Source organism: Sarcophilus harrisii, chromosome 2 (assembly GCF_902635505.1).
Source record: "Sarcophilus harrisii chromosome 2, mSarHar1.11, whole genome shotgun sequence".
Taxonomy (NCBI): domain Eukaryota; kingdom Metazoa; phylum Chordata; class Mammalia; order Dasyuromorphia; family Dasyuridae; genus Sarcophilus; species Sarcophilus harrisii.
The window spans coordinates 137,482,510-137,505,144 of NC_045427.1; the positions used below are offsets into that span (position 1 = coordinate 137,482,510).

General features: G+C 34.6%; 1 protein-coding gene across 5 annotated transcripts in view; it reads right to left on the bottom strand.

Moving 5' to 3' along the window:
- Nucleotides 1-22,635, bottom strand: part of MSRA (methionine sulfoxide reductase A) — a 509,773-nt gene that overhangs the window by 122,672 nt on the left and 364,466 nt on the right. The window lies entirely within an intron of this gene.

Sequence of the window (22,635 nt, forward strand, 5' to 3'; positions counted from 1 at the left end):
GAAGAAGGGAAGAACTTATGACCAAACCAGAGGTAGAGAACATTATGAAAGCAAAATGAATTTTGGTTACATTAAATTAAATTTTGTAGAAACAAAACCATGTAATCCAAATTAGGAAGAAAGTTGGAAACATCACACAATCTTCCTGTTACTGTACACAATGTATTCCTGGTTCTATTTGTTTTACTCAGCATCAATTTGTGTACATCTTTCTAGGCCTTTTTCTAAAATCATCTTGTTCATCATTTTTTATAGAACAATTATATTCCGTTACTTTCATATACCATGACTTATTCAACCATTTCTCGATTCTTTGTCATTACAAAAAGAGCTGCTACAAACTTTTTTTTCACTTTTTTTTTGTGGGTCCTTTTTCCTTGGGAACAGCCAGTGTTTCTAAGAAAAGTCTCATTTCTCAAATATATAGAGGATGGAGTCAAAATTTATAAGAAAACATATTCATAAATATATTCATAGCGGGTTTCTTCTCAGGGCAAAAAAATTGGAAATTGGGGGAATGTCCATCAATTGGGAAATGGCTCAATAAATTATGTGTTTGTGATGGAATATTATTATTCTATAGGAAATGATGAGCAAGATGCTCTCGAAAAAAAAAAAATAACCTGGAAAGTTTTCCATGAATTCAAGCAAAGTGAAATGTACTGTATACAAAGTAAGAGCAATGTTCTGGGATGACCGGTTGTAAATGACTGCTATTCTCAGTAGTACAATAACCCATGACTATTCTAAAGGAGTTGTGATGAAAAATCTTCTCCGTGTCCAGAGAAGGAACTGATTGTAACTGAATACAGAAAGCATTTTTCTTTTCTTCCTCCCTCCCCAGCCCCCCTCTCTCTTGTCCTCTGTGGCTCTCAGTCCCTGCTTATATGCTCCACACTAAGTATAAACCAATCATTATATCACTAGGAAACCATTATTTGTTGTAAGATTAAATCAATCATACTGAACCATGCTAAACTAGATAACCATTGTCTCATCAATTCCATTTAGTTAGTACCTTGTAAGCATCCTTGTATCAAGTTCAGAGTTCTGGTCCATAACAATAGTCATGTGAAAAAATGCTCTTAAGTCACTATTGATTGCAAATTAAAACAACTCTAAGATATCATCTCATATCTATTAGCTTGGCTAAGGTGACAGAAAAGAAAAATAATAAATGTTGGAGAAGATGTGGGAAAATTGGGACACTGCTGCATAGTTGGTGGCGTTGTGAGAATTGATCCAGACATTCTGAAGAATAATTTGAAACAATGTCCAAAGGGAAATCAAACTGTGAAAACCCTTTGATCCAAGAATACCAGCATTAGGTCTACATCACAAAGATATCATAAAAAAGGGAAAAGGACCTACATGTAGGAAAAATATTATACAAGCTCTTTGAGCAGGACAAAAAATTTGGAAATTGAGGGGATGCCCGTCAATTAGGGAATGGCTGAACAACATTCATATGTGATATATGAATGCAAAGGGATCCTAATAGGCAGATTTCAGAAAAAATCTAGAAAGGCTTACATGAACTGATGCTAAGTGAAGTGAGCAGAACTAGGAGAACATTGTACAACAGTATCAAAACATTGTATGATGACCAAATATGACTTCTCAGCAATCCAAGAGATACAAGACAATTCCAAAAGACTTATGATGGAAAATGCTATACATAGCCAGAGGAAAAATTGATGGAGTTTGAAGGTAGATCAAAGTATACTATTTTCACTTTTTTGTTGTTTTTTCATGGCTTTTCCCCCGTTTGTCCTGTTTTTTCTTTCATAACATGACAAATGTGGAAATGTGTTTACTTGATTGCATGATATATCTACATATACCATAACAGATTGCTTATTGTCTTGGGGAGGTAGGACAGGAGGAAGGGAAAAAATTTGGAACTCAAAATTTTATTTAAAAATGAATTTTGAAAACGATCACCCATGTAATTGGAAAACGACTACTTCATGTATATACTCACATCCAGACACATCTATATCAATATCATAATACTTCTTTTCATCAACTAAAGCTCTTGTCCAGTGCAAACAGCAATCATACCTAACAAGTTTATAAGCTTAGAAAGAGTTTTACATGAATTATGTTATTTGATATAACAATCCTGAGGTAAGTGATTCTAATTATTATTTCCCTTTTTATAGAAGAGGAAACTAATGCTCTAAGAGATAAGGTAACTAGCCTATGATAAAGAAGTGTCTGAGGCAATGCAATTCTTTTTGACTCCAAAGTCTAGCAACACAATAAATAGTGTTTTTCTTATAACAGACTATTTCATTTTAGTCATATCTCATCAGCTCTCAAATATTGACTTATCATGTCTATGCAGATGATTCACAGATCTATATATTTAGCCCATTCACTTTACTGAGTTCTAACCCCATACTACCAACTTCCTTTTTCTTGTTGTTTAGTAGCTTTTCAGTCATGCCTGATTCTTTGTGACCCCTTTGGAGTTTTCTTGGAAAAGATTTTGGAGTAGTTTGCCATTTCCTTCTCTAGCTAATTTTAAAGAAATTGAGGAAAACATGGTCAAGTGACTTAAACAGGGTCAGAAACTAGTAAAGGTCTGAGATCAGTTTTGAACTCAGGAAGCCAGGAAGAGGAGTCTTCTTGACTCCAGGTCCATCACTCTATCCATTGCATCACTTAAACTGCCTTTTGGCACATCAAACTCAACATGTTCAAAACAGAACTTTTTATTACCCCCATCAAACCCAAATCTCTTTCAAAAGTTCCTATTACTATTGAGGATACCAGCATTCTCCCAATCACCCCAATCATACAAGCTCACAACCTTAGTGTTATCCTCAACTCTTATTCTCACTAATATATTTTATATTTTATATATATATATATATAATCTATCTACCTAAAATCTATTTCCAAGTCATTTCTCTTTTTACATTTAGTATGATGCAATTACATGCTCTCTTTTCAGCACTCATATAGCTACAATGGTCCTCCTTACTTCTCACCTGGGCCATTATTAGTAGCCTCCTTCCTAATGTAAGTTACTTTTGCTCAGCTGCCAGTGATTTTCCTACAGGGTAAGCCTGACCATGTCAAACTCTTATTGAGGAAGAAGTTTATTGTTGTTTGGTAGTTTTGCATTGAGCAAGTCAACCTCTTGCTCAATGAGCTAGATCTAGTTCCTCCCTATTATCCCAGGACCAAATATAAAGATGATTAACATTTAAAGCTCTTCACAATCTTTTCCTTTCCTTTTTAATCTTATCCTTTATTCCCTTCCACTCATTCTATGATCTATCCTAGCAGTGTCTCAAATATAGCATTTTATTTTCTTTGCTTCTTCATTTGAACCAACTTTCCCCTTTGTCTATGTCCCCTTACCTCCTTATCTCCACTTCTTAGTTCCTCTGACTTCAAGATTTAATTCAAATCTAATCTGTTGCAGGTCTTTCATGTCTCCTCAGCTGCAAATGTCTTTCCCTCTTAGATTGCCTTCTTTCTACTGTGTATATAGTTTATATACAGTTTCTTATATATAGTATATATGTCTTATGTATAGTAGCACAAAAAAATGTGAGATGTGAAAATTTAGAATCATCTCCACTCTAAATATTCACATGGATTATTTGTGCCTGACATGTGGTAGAGTCTTCTGAGCTTGTACTGATCTGATCAGCCACAGTTGGACACACTGTACCTTGATCTTCATACAGGGATATAATTTCTGAGCACAAACAACTAATTCTATATATTCCTTAATTGTAGTACTGCATACTTATATATATATATATATATATATATATATATATATGTATATATATGTATATAGAGAGACATACATATATACACATACGTAAAAGCATGCAAACTCCAAGTATGTAATGTATGTGTATACATTTGTGTATATATGTGCATAAATATAATTATATTTAGTTATTTACATGATTTCTCAACCTTTAGAATACAAGCTGCTTGAGGGATGGGACTGTTTTTGCCTTTCTTTGTAGACCCAGCTTCTACAATTATCCATGGTCCATAAATGCATGTTGTCTTCATGACTGACTTGAAAATAAATGGTGGCAAAAGAGCCTTGAATCCAGAATCTTGGTGGGCATCCAAATTCTGGTTTTACTACTGCATGACATGGGGAAAGTCAATCATCTTCTCTAAGTCTCAGTTTCCTCATTTTAAAGTGAGGAGTTTGAAATGCACACATTTAAGGTCCCTTCCCAATCTCTGACTCTCTAATTCTGTAAGTAGATCATATGATCAGATATGTTTGAAGGGATTCTTCCTAGTTGGGGTCATTCAAGAGGAAGGTCTGATATGATATGAAGGTCTGATATGCTCTTGTCTAAATAAGAACTAATCTAGTAATAAGAAACAACACTTCCCCAAATACATGTAAACTAAAGATTCCCTTTTTTGGCTTAGACTAAATATAATTTGGTTTCAAATATGGTAGTCTGTGTTCATGTTGGCACTGAGTAGCAACAATAACTCTAGCTATATAGAAATAATAATAATAATTAGTAGAAGTAGTAGTAGTGGTTTACGTATATATGGAACTTTACAGTTACAAAGCACTTTTCACAGAAATTGTTTTGGATAGAGAATACTGATTTTGAATTCAGAATTCAAATTTGAATTCATTAATTATAAACTATCACTTGTTGTGTGAACTTGGGCAAATCACTTAGTGTCTATAAAATGATGGTATACTTCCAAATCTCAATCCTATAATAACCGTATGAAATAGGAAAGAAAAAGTATTATTATCTCCATTTTACAAAGGAAAAAAATAAAGCTGAAGAGATTTACCTGAATAAATAACTGTGGGACTTGAACTCATATTTGTGATTTATGATTTCAAGTCCAGTAGTGTGTGTGTATGTGTGTATGTGTGTGTGTGTGTGTGTTCAAATAGAAGTTTAGGCTGAGATGGCAGGAACATGAATTCTTTTTAATGCCCTTGCCTATAACACTACAATGCAGCAAATCTTTGGGAAGCAAAATCTTGTTGCCAAGGAACTCCATTTTTAAAAAATGAACAGAGCTCCAGAAAGAGAACTTTTCACGAGAAAATGGCTGTTTTCCTGAAACGCCCTCTCCCAAGAATGTTTTTCAGCCTTCTGTGAAGCATCAGTGAGCTTTCAAAGCCTTGACTTTGCTTCCAGATTTTCTGTCAACCACGTGAGCATATGTGAGAGTGCATGTGAGGATCCCTCACTCTGGCCTGCAGTTCTGTGAAAATTCTGAGAAGCACAATATAATGTATGCATCCCTCTGCCCCCAAATGGAGAGGAAGCCTGGCAAAATGACTCTAATTGCGGAAGTACACCCTAAAGACTGCTCAGATGGTCAATGAGGAGATTGTAATGTGGTCTCCCAGCTGAGCAGCCTGGAATGTCCTCATATACAGCATAGCAGAATGGATTTCTTTTTTTTTTTTTTTTTTAAAGAAGAGGAAAAGATAGTCAAATTCTCCCCCTCCCCCCTCCCTCATTCCCACCCCATTGCTGTTGTTGCTTCTCCAAAACACTGGATCTGGCACTTACTCTGATCCCTGGAGTTTGGTGCATGCTTGATTCACAGACTGCAGCATGTCTGCACCAGATGGCCTGGAGTTAATGAACACAAACTCATCACTTTTGCTCACCAGGGAAATGTGCAGCTCCATCTGATTTGTACTCTCCCACTAAAAATATTTTAGTATTTTTAGTGAGCATTTTACTGTTACAAAGTGGCACTTTAGGAGAGCATTACAAGAACAAAGATTATATAGCAAATTCCATTCTTCCCTAACGTGCAAAGTAGTCCATACCATCTTTACTCTTTGCAAAGTTAAAGTTAATACATTAGAGGATGGTCCCAGCTTCATTAAGAAATGGCAATACAGGCTGTATACTTAGCCTCATAGCTTTACAAATACTGAATTGTGGCATTTATAGGAGGTACTACGGCACAGTGGAGGTGGGGGAGAAGAGCTTGAGAATAAGGAGACCTGGTTTTAGTTTTGCTCGGCTATGAGCTGGCTCTGGAAACTTAGGCTCTTTGGACCAGAGGGTCTCTATTTCACACAAAATAAAGGGATAGAGCTAAATGATCTCTGTGGTCCTTTGCCAGCTCCAATTCTATGACTGTTCAGATTCCATCTTAACAAAGGCAATTTTTGTGAGTCTCAGGTGTGTTGGATACATTTTAGAATACATCCAGGTAAATCCATCATAATGAACTCAGAGGAGCTCGCCATTTTTTTTGCTTTGTTTTGTTTTTGTTTCTTGGTAAAGGGCTTGTCAAAGTAAATAAACCTTCATTCTTCAATGCCAGCAATTAAAACAAAGTGGGCAACCAACTTCTCTGAAGTAAATTATCCAGTACAGTACAGCAGAAAGAGGGAGATGTCATGCACACCTTACCTTTACCCCTTTTTCCCCTTAGGCTGCTGGTTATTTTTGTGATGTTGATCTTAAGATTTGGAGGAAGAGGAAGAAGGGAGAGGTTTTGATGGTCTTGCTAATGCCATTTAGAATGACTAAGGTGTGGAACAGAGAAGGGAGCTAAATAATAATTCCTACTCAGTGATGACACCAAATAACTGGATAGGGCTCAGCCACAGCTCTTCCTTTTTGTAGCATAAATAGCACATAATGAAGTGATGTTTATTATAACAGATAACACTTGATCTTTATGACAACCGTGTGATACAGAGAGTGTATTTATTATCTCTGTTTTCCAGATGACAAAACTAAGACTGAGAGAATCAACAGACCTACCCAAGATCACACAGTAAGTAAGTATCAAAGCTGGGGCTCCAATACAGGTCCTATTGTTCCCAATCCAGAATTCATACTGCTCTACCCATGGCTACCTCTCCTTAAAAGTAGGGCAGTCACAAATGCAAGCCAGAAAAAATATAGCAAAACATCACAAACAAGTACTTAAATAGCTTCACATTTTAATTGCTTGTTCTAATGTGGCTGGCTGATGCTGATTAACAACTTAGTCAGATGCAGTTTGAATCTTGCCCATCCTACTCACCACTGCTTCATTTTCCCTAAAAGGTATCAGCCAGCAAAGAGACAATAAGCAATATGTACACTGAAGCTTTGGAACTGGCTGCATGGCATTAGATATTATATCTGGGAAGAAATATAGACATCATCTCTTTGATTCCCTCTCACTTTACAGAAGAAAAAATCCTCATGTGGCATATCCACTTTGCCATTTTTAAATAACTGGAGAGAAGGGATATTTCTGTCTGGACCCCAAAGAGGCAATATTCCCAATTGTCCCAGTGTACTTGTAGTCTTGATTTGTTGTCTTGCTTTATTTAATAGCAGAAAAATCTTAAAATAGAAGGAAAACTGGAAACTAAACAGAGAATGAAATGGTTTTTTGCTCTAATGATTATAAAAAGTATCAGGCTGCTTTATTTTGTAGCAACTAATATGCCTGGGTGATCTTCAAGGATTAAACTCAATGAAGTTAATCTGATATGAAGAAAATTTGGGGATATGCCTAAATAAACAGAAAAATAGCAACTCTGTGGCATAGCATGCTATATGTGAGGCAAGAAGAAACAAACATTATATGCTGGGCACTGTGCTAAGCACTGGAGATAAAAATGTAAGTTAAAAGAAAGACAGAGAATGACCTCAAGGAACTTAAATTTTAATGGGGGAAGACATCCCACAAAAGGGAACTGAAAAATTGGTGGGATGGGGACCAAGTACTTATGTGGGTTGGGGGAAGGTTATGATGTTAAAGTACAGATAGTTCAAAGATTCAGCAAAGGAATGAAAATTGACTGCCCTGCCCTCTCCTATTTCCTACTCCCAGTTTTTCAGGTAATGTAACTTGGGGTTGTATTAAGAGGGTCACAGCTTCCAGGAATAGAGTACTAGTCATCTTCCCATATTTTGATCCTATCTCATCTGCAATAGTATTGTGTTCAGTTTAGGGTAACATTGTTTAAGAAGGATGCTTTTAAACTGGAACATATCTAGATGGAGCTAATCAGGATGGTTGGTCACTTGAATGGCGATAATGGTGGAGGGTCTTGAGTCAATCAATTGAAAAAAAGTGGGAGGATATTCAATATAGAGAAAGGCACACTCAAGGGCAACAAGATAGCTAATTTCAAGTATTTGAAAGCTGAGACATGGAGAGAATTCAATTTCTTTTGTTTGGTTCCAGAAGGCAGAAGTAGAAGCAATGGTTTGAAGTTGCCAAGGAGAAAATGTAGGCTGAAGGTTAAGAAAAACTTCCTAAAAATTAGAGCTATCCAAAATTGGAATAGCCTGCCTTGAAAGAAAGAGGGTTCCTCCATGTTGGAAGCTCTCAACAAGAAATTAGATGACCATTTATTGGGTATGCTATAATTCTTTTTGTAGAGGGATTATACTAGATGAATAATGAGTTTCCTTTGAATTCTCAGATTCTGTGATTCTATGTAGAGAGATAATTATATAGTTTATATACATACATATTTTGCCACATATATGCCATTAACAACATAGGCTCTCCTTCCAAAAAGCTCAAGCTTTTCCTACTTATTTCCTGTTCTTTGTCAGAACAAGTCCAGTTTTATTCTCCTCTGCTGTATTCCTAAGAACCTTACTCTCTTCTTTAATGTTATTTCATCAAAAGTTGCATTTTCTTAAAACCAGTTAACAACTTTAGGTAAAATATGTCAGTATTCTTAAACTCACTTTAAAATGCTTCATGCATCAGTAATCATGATAACAAAGGCAAGCAAATATGCTGACAGCATATATGCTGATGCTAAAAAATACTATCTTGACTTTTTAAAAGCCAACATATAAAGACATTCAATAGTATATATAATTACTGGTATCCACCATCATCATATATAATTATATATTAGCTAATTATAATAAATGTACTGTTTGAGCGGATTCAGTAGGCACATTGTATATTAATTGCAATGGGGGGGGGGGCTGGAAAACTTTATAATGCTTGCATTCCCCAAATGTTTTTTCTACCAAATCATACAAATGCATGAACTAAAATAAATGTATCTAATTTTTTAAAACACTAGATTTAAAAAGCTTTTCAAGTAGAATTGAGATTTTTTTCCCCTTTGAACCATCATGGATTGAAGGCTATTTGATGACTATGCTGACTACCTCTTACTGTTTTTTTCTTTCCCCCTCTTATATCCTAGTTACTTACCATCTCTAAATCCTGCCACCAAAGCTCTATTTCCAATATAAGTAGATGATGAGGAGAGTTAACTGGTGAGAAAGTGTCTTAAAATCTTTTCAAGGCAATTTGTTAAATTCCCTAGAGTAAAGCATTATATAAATGCTTATAATAATTATTATTATTTGTGTTATCTCTGACTTATGAAATTCAGAGTCCTAGTGGTTTTTGATTTTAAAGTGGGAAACAAAGTTGCCTAAAGAGTCTACCACTGATTTCAAAATATGAAAACAAAAACAAAAACAACTTACTTTATTCTACAAATGGGGACCAAATGATGATAACTCATATTATTGGCTCAATCTGCGGGTGCTACTTCATTGGTATAGATCAAAGCTTATTAAACTGTAAATCGTAACCCAATATGGGGTCACATAATTGAATGTAAGGGGTCATGAAATTATAATTTATTATCACAATTGATTGTTTACCTATTTTATATACTTAGATATCTGGGGTTGTATAAAAAATTCTCAGGTGAAAAGGGTTCATGAGAAGATATAATTTAAGAAGCCCTCAAATAAATTATATCGTAATATAGTAATGCCATCTTATTTATGTCTTTCCATAAAAGATTTACTATAAAGTCCTGAAGTCGCATCTCAGGCTATTTTACTATTTCAAGAATACTAATGTAACAATCAAGTCTTCTATCTATGGTCTCTCTTTATTCCTGAAAGACTAATCCACCTTCTTTTCCAATTATCATATCTTTTATAAAGTTTTATGTCCCTTTGTCAGAGGTGGGGGGGAGGAGGATAAAGAGAATGTTTTGCTTAGATACCAGCTGGACCTCTAAGCTTCTATGATTCTCTGTCTTTTATGTCATCCCTTGTGCTTATCATTGATGGAAATATGCTGTACCTGATTATATAAACATCTATCATATTCTTCTTCATTACTCTTTGGGTCATCTTACATTTTATTTCTTCTGAGATTAGGAGAATTCCATGAATTCTATTGAACATTACCAAGAGATTTCATGCTTTGAGTCAAGATTAAAATGAAAATTACTAAATTGTATGCCTGTTAACATGATTTTGTGTTCCTATGATACTATGGTTTTAAAATGGACTCTAAGCATCTATCTGCTGGTTCTACCTAAGCAAAACACAGTATAAAATAATTTAAAAGCCTGATGAAATAGTAAATACATGTATGGTTCCATGTGCATTCTCAATCTAATTGCATCATTCATTCACTCATTTAAAAAAAAAAAACAAAAAAACAAAAAACATCCTAAGACAGAATATTGTGCTAGGCATTGTGGAGGCTAAAAATTTAGTTTTTAGCTCCAAAAACTTATCGTTTCATGACATAGGTCACACTCTATATTCTTTTCCCGCAGCAAGTCATGTTGTAGTGGAAAGAATCAAGATTTGAGGGTCAGAAGATCTGTCTTTTCTGCTTATTATATACACGACCTTGGGCCAAGCCCCTTAGTCTCAAATGCCTCATCTGCAAAAAGAAGGGCTTGGACTAAATGAATTGTAAGATCTCTTCTAGCTCTAAGTCTATGACCTGATGATTTCTATGTACTGAAATTCTACCTATCTTTTAAGACCCAAGGTATTACCTCCACCAGGAAGCCTTCCTTGAAATCATGCCACTTCTTTCTGAGGTAATGTCTTTCTTCTCAAAGTTGCAGCAGTAAGTTAAAATTTGGAATGGAATATTTACGATACAGAAATATTTCAACAAGCTGAAACAATGGGTGAAGTCCAAAAAAGTGAAATTTAATAGGGATAAATGTACAATTATGCAATTGGATTAAAACTTAACAGGTACAAGAAAGGGGAAATAGGGCTAAACAAACAAGTTTATATGAAGATTTGTCGGTTTCATTAGAGTGGTAAACTCATATGAGTCACCAAAGGGTTATGTCATAAAAACTAACACAACCTTGGGCTCCATTAAGATAAGTATGATATCCAAGCCAAGGGAAGTAATAGTTTTAACAATTGCCTCCAAGGACTGTCACCTATCAGAAGTTGTTGTTTAGACTGTTTGGCAAGAGAGGAAAAACTAGGAACTAGGAAGGGAAATTTCAGATGGAGGAGATTTAGTTTTTATATAAGGAAAAACAACAATTACAGCTATCTAAAAATAGAATGGGCTAATTAGGGAGGAAAGGATTTTCCCCACTCACATTACAAGTCTTCAAGCAGCCACAGGTGTACTGGGCCTGGAGTTAAGAAAACCTGAGTTCAAATCTAACTTTAAACTTTTCTATTTGTATGGCACTGGACAAGTTATTAAGTTTTATTTGTCCCAGTTTGCTCAAATGTAAATGGGCAGATAGTGACACAGCAGATAGAGTGCTGTGCCCAAAGTCAGGAAGATGCATCTCCCTGGATTCAAATCTGGCCTCAGGCACTTTCTAGCTGTGTGTCCCTGGGCAAATCACTTAACCCTGTTTGCCTCAGCTTCCTTATCTGTACAATGAACTGGAGGAGGAAATGGCAAAGCACTATAGTTATTTTTGCTAAGAAAAACCCAATGGGGTCATGAAGAGTAGGACATGATTGAAATCACTGAACAACCACAAAAAACCAAGTGTAAAATGGAAATAACTTTGCAGGGTTATCATGAGGTTCAAATGAGGTAAAACTTGGAAATCTGGTATACAGTGGGTATTATATAAGTGTTCTTCCTTCTTCCCTTCAAAAAGCAGCTAGATAACCATGTTACGGGCATCGTACAAGGGATTCTTGGTCAGGGATGAATTGGATTTAGTGGGATCTAATTTTCTTTTCAGCTCTGAGACTATATGGTTTTAAATTTGTATAGTAATTCATTTGATAGTAATTTGATAGATAATAGTATTTGTCACATGCTTCTTTGAAATAGAATCTTTAGTTTCTTTAAAAGTCAGCTTAAATGCTAACTCCTACAGGCAGCCCATTTTGATTCCTTCAGCTCCTAGTAGCCTCAATCCTGAAATTGTTTTGTATTTACTTTGTATTTATTTCTCCCCAGGATGTGCACAGTTTCTCCCTAGTGGAACATAATATGTAAATAGTAATATGACACATAGTAATGCTTGCTGCCTGCATAGTCCTTAGTGTGATACAGTGAATTTCTCTGAGAAGATCCTTCCTTAATACTGTCAAGCCACAAAGAAGCATGTGCAGATTGATGTGGCCTAGAGTTGGATTGAATTTTGCAGGATATTCTGGCATCTGGAAATGTATACTGTTTTGGATCTCTGAGCTAATGTGTTTTTTGAATGACTGCTACATTTCTAGAGATGTCATAGGAACACTCAACAGAGATGGACATTGTTAATGGATTAGCATTTTGTTAAGAATTTTTTTCTGTTTTGCTTTAAAATGCATTTTCTTTGATGTCCTTTGTTTATATAACCAGTTATCCCCCCCAGGACCTCTTCCCATCCCCCTCCCAAAGAGCCCTACCATATTAAAAAAAATTTAAGATGGAAAAAAAAAGAAAAATGGGAAAAAATCAGCAAAACTCATCAGCATATCACAAGTCTGAATCTGTGCAGTATACGACACTCATAGGTCTTCTACTTCTACAAAGGAGTAGGGATGAAGGAATGTCTTCTTTGGAGTCAAGGTTTTTTTTGGTTTGTTTTTTGTTTTTTTGTTTTTTTGTTTTTGCAATTCTGCAATGTTCACTTTAGTCTTTCTCTCTGTGTGGGAGGCTGTTCTTTCCATTTATGTTGTTATAGTCATTGTATATATTGTTTTCTTTGCTCTGTATCAGGTTAGAAAGCTTTCCCATATTTCGCTATATTCATCCTATTTATCATTTCTTATAGCACAGTGATCTTCTATTACACTTGTGTATTATGATTTACATAAAGTGATAATTTATCAATTATTATTCAAACATCAGCAATTATATTTACTTTTGTGAATTAAATGACTAAGAAAATCCACTGGATTTGAGCACTGCCACTCACTAGCTTTGTGATGTTAGCTAAGTCACTGAACTCTGGACCTATTCCCTTGGTGGTAAAATGTGTAAGATGTTTCTCAATTCTACTGGTCTAATCCTAGGATCCTATATATCTATTCTAGTCTAAATAAATATTGACAAAATATCTGAGCTAGAAGGTACCTAACAGATAACCTAATCTAAACCCATCATTTTATAGATAAGAAAACTAACATAGGGGGTGACTTGTCCAAGACCATATAGTAAATCACAGACATTATCTATATTCATTATGAATTTGTTTTATTTGTATATATTGGTGCATTGGTTCCTATAAAGCCAAAAAATACTATGTGTTACATTGATGGCCCTTGCAGGGATTTATGGAAGAATCTGCATCAAATAATTGGAAGTAATTGTATATAGAGTTTGTAAATGAAAAGTGCTAAGGAAATAAAATCAACTTTTTTTTTTAAAGAGAAAAACACATGCTAGAAATAATTTCCAATCATCTTAAATCATGCCATGGTATAATGACTATAATAATGCCAATCTTTGACTCATTATAAAGGTTTGCCCCACCTTGAAAACACTGCTTACATGACATATAGTGTGGATTATGGGATTTGATGTGTATACTAATTATATCCAATTTTAGTTCTACCTTCAACTTATTGAAAAAGGAGAGAGACATAGCATTCCTAATTAGAGCTTGGAATTCCTCGGCAGAATTATCTTGCCAGAACATCCTAAAAATTGTCAGAAATAGAGACTACCATCACATTGGAAAAGATCTTGATGTAAGGAAAGATTGAAGGTAAAAGGAAAAGGGGGTGGCAGAAGATGAACTGGATAGCTAGTACTATGGAAGCAATGAACATAACTTGGACAGACTTTAGGAGATAGTGGAGAGTAGGATGAGTCTGAGTGCTATGGTTCATGGGCTCATGAAGAGTTGAATAGAAATGACAGACTGAACAACAACAAATTTCTTTTGAAAACATAATGGGATATGGTTTGGTTTGAGTGTTTAATAGTAATATCTAGTATAATTACAACCTGATTTTGAAATTATAAAGTAGGAAAAAAAACTATTATCAAGGTAGGAAAACTTATTGTGAAAGAGCAGAAAGAACCCTAGACTAGGAGATCAAGGAAATCTGAATTCTAGGGCCAGGTTTGCTGCTAATTGTTTGTTGTTCTTCAGGAAATTCCCTTCTCCTAAGAGGAAGCTAAGCACAGGGATAGTTAGTGATAACACCACCGAATAATGACAGCAGGATGAAGGGCAGAGGATTGCTTCTGTTTTCTCTCTTTTCTATGACATGTTTCTCAGTGTCTTTGCATAGGAGATGGGCTTTTAAAATTTGAACTTTTACATTTTAGCTTAAAGGATGATAAGGCTGAATTTGAATTAGAGGTCTAAGGACACAGACAGTATAAAGACTAAATTCTTTCTGTTTGTAGTGGCATCTTCATTCTAGCTCAAAGGGAGAATTTCCTTTTGACCGAAAAATTGCTGAAGCAAGGAAATCACAGCAAATTATCAGGCAGGACTTTACCACACAGGAAAAGGCAATAATAACAGCATTTTAGCCAGACCAATAGGCTTACGTGCTTTTCTGTGGCCATCAATGAATGATCTATGTTCATTCTACAATTCAGTAGCCAAGTGAGCAGATGAAATTAGGGAACTATACTGTGCTAAAAGGAGACAATTCTAATTCTTCCAATGTATATAGTTCAATCTTCCTCCGTGCCTGCAACAAAACTGCTTCATTTACCAAGAATAAAAGAGACAGTTCTTACAGGTTGGAAAATCTCTTAGGCATGCCATCAGTTAGAGGATGCTGTTGTGCTAGAAAATGTCAGGTGTCAACTGGATTATTATTATTACCCACCTCTGGTTGACAATGACCTTTTCTTCCCTACCCCATTCCAAAATATTTCCTTTCTTTTTCTCTAATGCAATTATTGCATAATACATATATTACAGTTATCTGTATTTAAGACATTCATACGGTAAAAATAAAATAGGTACAACTTTGGTGATTTATTGAGACATACATATGATACCACATTCTACTTAAGTCTCTTACCTCTCTATTGCAGTCATACATATTTCCATCATTCCTACTGCTTTTACATGCAAGCTATCTCTTTGGAAGTGATCTACAGCTTCACTATGCTAACAATTCTTTCAATTGACTTTTGTAGGATTTTTTGGCAATTCAATTCAACAAAAACTAATTAAGAGCTCCCCATAGGCAAAATATTGTACAATGCACCCACAGATAAAAGACAAAAAAAAATGTATTCCCTGCCCATAATATACACAGAATACATTTATAAGCATAATTTTTCTGAGAAAATGGTCTTCTAGGAATCAAAGTAATATAACAACCTAGAGATTTAAAAAAAAAACTTTATTCTAAACTTAAGAAATAAAACAAGCATTTTCTATAACATAATACAATAGAAGAAAAAAATGATTGTACATGAAACTGCACATCTATTATGTACAACTTGCTATTCCTTTTAAATATATCATAAAGAATGTTAATAATAGAGAGGATGCATTTATTTGACCAAACATTTATTTGACTATTATGTGCATAGCACTATATTAAGTGCTTAGTTCAAAAGAAATAGGAGATGAACAATTTTAGAGACAGCTCCACTACAAATGTTCACTTGGACTATTTGTACCTACTCTGTAGTACAGCCTTCCCAGTTTGTACATTGGGAAGTCATTTTGGCACTCTTTGAGAACTAAGGATAATAATCAACCTCACATTTAAGTGCTAAAGGATAGGGAGGATAAAAAAGCTTAAATTAGACTTCAACCCTGCTTCTCTCATGGAACTTACAGTCTATCAGGAATTTGACACAAACCAAAAAAGAGAAGATAGTTTTAAGATATTAAAAGAAAAAAGAAGAAGGTTTCTAGTGAGTAAGTTAGATCATGTATGAAGAACTTATGGGAAAACAAGAACATGAATGACATACAACCATAAGATAAAAACAGTGTATGACTTGCTAAAATCTGCCAAAAATCTGGCACTTTAAAATGCATCACATTATTATTACACATAACAGGAATAATAATAGGTTACATTTATAAGATACACTGTGGCTACAAAGCACCTTTGCATGGGATTTCATTTTGAGACTGTAATTTTTATTTATTTTTTAAAGGGCTTACAAATGAGTATCCAAGAAAAAAAAATTGTTTAAAGGATGCTAATGTTTCATAAAAATGCATGAAGGTTTCTGAGTGTGACTAACCTGATATTTTATTGTTTCTTAATTTCCTTTCTCATTATAGGACTACTAGACTTTCTATCTGTATGATGTTCTTTTACTTCATTACTTAATACTGTTATTTTCCTTCATAAACCCATTTCTTGGTGTTGGTATTGTACACACACTACCTCCTATTTGTTTTCATCATTGGAGTACTGTCCTTTTCTCCTTAAGCCTTAGGGGGTTCATTTTCTCCAAGCACAGACACTCTCTCTTTGCATATACTCTCAGGTCATGTTTTCATCCCTCCTCTTTCTTTCATGGCACTCTCACTCATAGCTTTCTGGCCACCTAATTTAGCTCTCTTATTTTCAAGTCTTATTAGTCTTGCACCAGAAGCACAAAGACTTGCTGTCATAACAAAGAAAGGGCGCATTTGTAGGACCACTTTACAAACTGATTTAGCAGAAAGAGGAATACCTTGCTGCATACTAATAGCATTTTAATGATGTTTCCTTAATACACTGGCATTTTGAGGTTAAACTCCTTGAAGATTCCTGTTAATAGCTATATTCCATTTGGATATATGGCTGTTAATATAATCTAATGTATGAATATTCTAAAATAACAGTCATTTCTGCATATATAAATGAAAATTATAAAATAATTAATCTAAATGATTTTTTCACATATAATAATATCAAAGCTAAGTTCATATTTTTCCTCATATAACTTTTTTTAAACAAAATATTACTGTTGATAATAAAAGTTTTGTCATAATCACCTGTGTCCTTTGTGACTGGGGCTTTCCTTAAAGAAATAATTCCAAGTAAAAGTAGTGCTGAAGTAAAAGTCTAGTTTTTATGCCAATTTCCTGTGAAGGCTTAGTTCAACTGTTAACTCCTAGGGGGAATTTTTCCCTGATCCTACCCATTAGTTAATGCTCTTTCACATTTTGAATTATTTTATATGTATTTAATTTTTACCCCCCCCCCCACTAGAATGTAAGCTCCTTAAAGGCAGGTGCTATTTTTAGTCACATTCATTCCCAAAAGCTAGCCCTTGCATCGACTGCTATACAGGAGAGTCACATCTGCATCTTTACATATTCATGTGATAATGAAATAAGATTTTAAGATTTTATTTTGGTTGTAATGTCAGATATAGAAATAAAAGTAGGCCTTGGGAACCTGAATTATCCAGATAACCTAGGAAGCGAGTGGGAGCAGTGACTTGCGGTATAATGTGGGGAGAAGAGGAAGCTCTTACTTTTCTAAAAAATTATGACACTGAGGATAATCTGAAAGTTGTTACTGTAGTTTTACAGTGATAATTTAGAATAAGTTAGATCATCCATGAAGAACTTATGGGAAAACAAGAACGCGAATGACATACAACCATAAGATAAAAACAGTCTATGACTTGCTAAAATCTGCCAGATCAAGTCAAGATCAAGATATGGAATGGAAATAAGTGACAAAGTGATACTATAGCACTGAAAGCACTGTGAAGAGTCCTGAGTAAATGTTGAGGATACCATGACTTTTTGTTTAACAGACCAATTATGAATTTAAATGCTTACTATGTGACAGGCACTGTGCTAAACATTTTATAATTAATGTCTCATTTGATCCTCACTACAACTCTAGGAAGTATTATTATCTCCATTTTACAGAAGAAAAAACTAAGGCAAACAGAGTAAGTGACTTGCTTTGGGTCAAACAACTAGTAATTTAAGTACTTACAGATTTAAAGAGGGAGTCATCCTTACTTCCCTACTGTATCTCACCTCCAATATCTATTTAGTTACCAAGGAAACAGACTGCTTTCACCTTTGTAACATTCTCTCGCCTGACACCACCACTCGGTTACAGGCCCTCGTTACCTCATGTTAATATAATATGACTAGTACAATAGCCTACTGATCAGTATACTTGCCTGAAGTCTCCCCTCACTCCAATCCATACTGTACTCAGCCACTAAAGTGATTTTCCTAAAATGAGTACCTGATCATGTCATTCACCCAAATTCCCTGCTCAATAAATATGTGGCTTCCTATTGCCTCTAAGAATGCATACAAAATTCTCTATCCAGCAGTCAAAGTCCATAACCTTCATAACCTTTCTACATTTCCAGTCTTCTTACATTTTACTCCCTAACATATACTCTTCAATCTAGCAATAATGGTCTCCTAGAATGTTTCGTGAATAAAATGCTCTTTCTCTCAGCTTTGGGCATTTTCTGTGGCTATTCCCTATACTTTGAATGCTCTTCCTTCTTAAATCAGCTAAGCTTTCTTTCAGTTTCAACCAAAATACCATCTTTTACAAGAAGCCCTTCCCAACCAATCTTAACTTTAGTTTCTTCCATCTATTATCACTTTGTATAATTTGTTTGCATTGCTATTAGATTTTAAAGCTCCTTGAGGTCTGGAATGGTCTTTTGCCTCTTTTTATCCTCAGCATGTAGCACAGTGCCTGTCACACAGAACGTGTTTAATAAATGTCTATTGATTGATTTTTGGAGAGAATGTATCTAATGTCATATTTACTTCATGATGTGTATCAAGAAAAGGAACTGAAGACTAGAAACATGTATAAACAGAAGAAATTCCAAACAAAGCAAAGAAATATTTTGTGGTCAAAAGACAAGAGGTAAACAGTAATTCCATATTAAGTACAAGAAACATCTCATTAAAAAATTAGCTGGGCTCAAGATCCTTAGGATGGCTGGAAAAAATAAAACAGAAGGAAAATATTTTATAAGTCAAATAATATCTCCAGAAGAAAAAATTGGAAAGAAGCTAAATAGCTGAGAAGATAAAGTTAAAAACCTTACTTTAGTGAATATTTAAATATTAGAATAAAGTGAATCAAATTCAAGGGCCTTGTGAAGAAAGAAGAAATATTACTGAAACAAATCAAAAGATTGAAAAAAGAAAAGAAAATGTAAGGTATTTTACTATCATAAATTAGCCTAGAAAAAATATTAAGACTATTTAAGAATAATCAGACTTACTGGAAACCATGAGCAAACAAAAAATTGGATTAAATATTTCAGAAAATCAAAAAAATCACCAAAAATGATTAGAACAAAAGGACAAAATAAAATTTGAAAGAATCCACTGATTACCTCTATTAGACTATCAGTTAGACTATCAGTCTAACAATGAATTTGTTGGTTTTGTCTAACTGTTTCTTTGAGGTTCTCTTGGCGAGGAAGGAATCGTGGGGAGAGTGATATTTTAAATAATGTGGTAACATAAACTTCTGGTGCAACACAAAATAATAATATAGTAACATCAATTTCAGCCTGCGATAGCACTTTTACAATAATTCGATTAAATAACTGTTAGGTAAAGGAAACAAAAGTGGGGGGAAAATCTGCCCTTTAGATAAGCAAATATGACACAAAGTAATATGTGATAGGAGCAAATGAGATTCAGAAAGAAAATACAAAGGAATAAACAGCATTTTCAGCAACAGAATCAAGGAACTTCCACTTGGGCTGTATCTTAAAGGAAGGGAAAGATTTGAAAAGGCAAAGATGTGAAGGTACTGAATTCTAGAACTAGGGACAGTCTGTGTGAATGAATCAAGATAGAGATGAGACAAGATTAGGAGACTGGTAGTAGTTTATTTGGGCTGCCACATAGAGAAAGATAGTAGACTTGAGCAATATTGGAAAGGTAATTTGGAATCAGATCGTAGAGTACCTGAATTTTTTACTATAGATTGGAGGTTCTGAATTGAAAAAACAGAGGTGATCAGCCTATTCACCAGAAAGACTCTTTAGAAAGCTGTGTGAAGAATAGATTAGAAAGTGGGGAGAAAAAGAAGAGGCAGGGAAGCCAGTTAGAATATATAAGCAGGTATATAAACTACTGACTCCACATTGAACATAAAGTCTATTAAAACACCTAACGTCCCTCTTAGACCTTTTACCTCTGCTTTACCTATGTTGTACTTGTGCATATTACTTTCTTAACCAAGTATTTGTCCTTGTTAATTCTCGTCTTATTATCTTCCTCACAACATGCCTAGATTTGGAATTCTGAATATCATTTCATGCCTTAGTTATCCTTTGTATATTGAAACTCGATAAGAATGCCATGGATTATTTTATCTAAGATTGACAAACAGTTCAACAGTACAGGTTTAAGTACAGACAGGCTCCAGGGAAATTTCCACTGGAAATTTCCTTCTAATTTGGTACTGAACTATTAATAACTGTTTTAAAGCTTGGCCATGCAACAAGTTCTGAATCCATTTAATTGTGCTATTATAGGCTAAGCCATTTTTTTTTTCATGGCATTCATAAGGGGGTGGAGCCAAGGTAGCTGAGAGAACACACGGTTTTTTCTGACCTTCTCCTACAACCCTCAGACCAATTAGCAAATCCAGCCTCTGAATTAGCTCTGGACTGGCAGAACCTACAGATAGTGGAAGTGCAACAAATTACCAGCAGAAGATAATTTCGAAGATTGCCAGTAAAGGTCTGTTACAATTGGAAATGGAGGGAGGCAGCCAAGCACAAGCAGGTGAGCACAGATGCTAGTGCTACAGTAAAGAGACCCAGGCAGCATGGACTCCCTGTGCTGGAGTCTCTACAGGGAGGAATCTACAGGAATCTACAGCAGTATTGGCCACTCTGCCCTGGCTGCAAGCCAGTAGATCAGCAGAGACGTTATAAAACATCCAACAGAAACACAAAAGATAGTGAATCCCAAAGTGCCAGAATCTCATGGGACCTGGCCATGCTCACTCAGTACTGGGAAGAAATCAGCACTGACCCAGCACAGCTGTGGCTACTTGGAAAACCTCCCCTGCCCTAAAAACAGACCTTAACTTTTTAAAAAATGAGTAAAAAAGTAAATAGGACTCTGACCATAAAGAGAAGAACAGATTTCAAACCCTGAGGAGACTAAAGGCAGACCATCTCCAGATGAAGCCCCAAAAGGTGATATAATCTGATCCCCATCACACAAGACTCCCCTAGAAGAAATTCAAAAGGATCTTAAAAGAGAGCTAGAAGAAAAATGGGAAAAGGAAATGCAAGAGGGTTTGGAAAAGGCATATAGATTTGATAAAATGGAAAAAGAAAATAACTCCTTAAAAAACAGAATTTGTGAACTGGAAAAAGAAAATAACTCCTTAAAAAATAGAATTTGTGAAATGGAAAAAAAATCCATAGAACAAAACAACTCACATAAAAATTCAATTGGACATATACAAAAAGAAGTAAAAAAGTAAATGAAGAAAATAATTCACTAAAATTCAGAACTGAACAAATGGAAATGAATGACTCAATAAAACAACAAAAATTAATCAAGCAAAACCAAAAAAAAAAAAAAAAAAAAAAAAAAAAAAAAAAAAAAAAAAAAAAAAAAAAAAAAAAAAAAAAAAAAAAAAAAAAAAAAAAAAAAAAAAAAAAAAAAAAAAAAAAAAAAGAAAAGAAAAATTAGAAAAAAAATGTAAAATACCTAATTGGGAAAATACCTGAAAAATAGATCTAAGAGACAAAATAAGGATTATTGGATTCCCTGAAAACTATGATTAAAAAAAAAGAGCCTAGACACAATTTTTCAGGAAATCATTAAAGAGAACTGCCCAGATGTCATGTCATTCATAAGAATATCATGGATGACATTTTCAAATCCATATAAACTCCTCACTAGCCTATTGTGTATCTAAGGAACTCCGTATTTTCATTGTTAAATTGGATTTTCTTGAATTTGGTAAGAAGTTGATTCTAATATAGGAAATGGAGAGTGGTCTAAACCAATTTGGCCTGCTGAACAGGATCACTGATGCAATGAGAATATCATCAAGATAAATGACCATTACTAGCCCAACATATTTTGAATCACTGAATTAATGAACTTTGAAACACAATAGTTTCAAGACAAATATCATAATCCAATATTTATACTGGGCATGTGGAATAGACAATGCCATCTTTCTTTTCTCAGATCTTTGTATATACACTAGATGGATGCACTCAGAGATTTAATTTAGTGATCATCACTATCCTTGCTAATTGGTCTATTGGGTTGCAGACTGAAGTGACAGCAATTCTGTATGATGATTGCATAGGATTTTACAGTTATAGTAGAGTCACAATTATTTTTTTCCTCTTTTCAATAAATTGCACCATGTCTTTACTAGTAACATAGAAGACTCCTATATTTCAGTTCCTGTTTATAGGACCACAGTTTTTAGCCTGGTCACATGCATAAAGCTAGATAGGTGGGGCTGGAGCTCT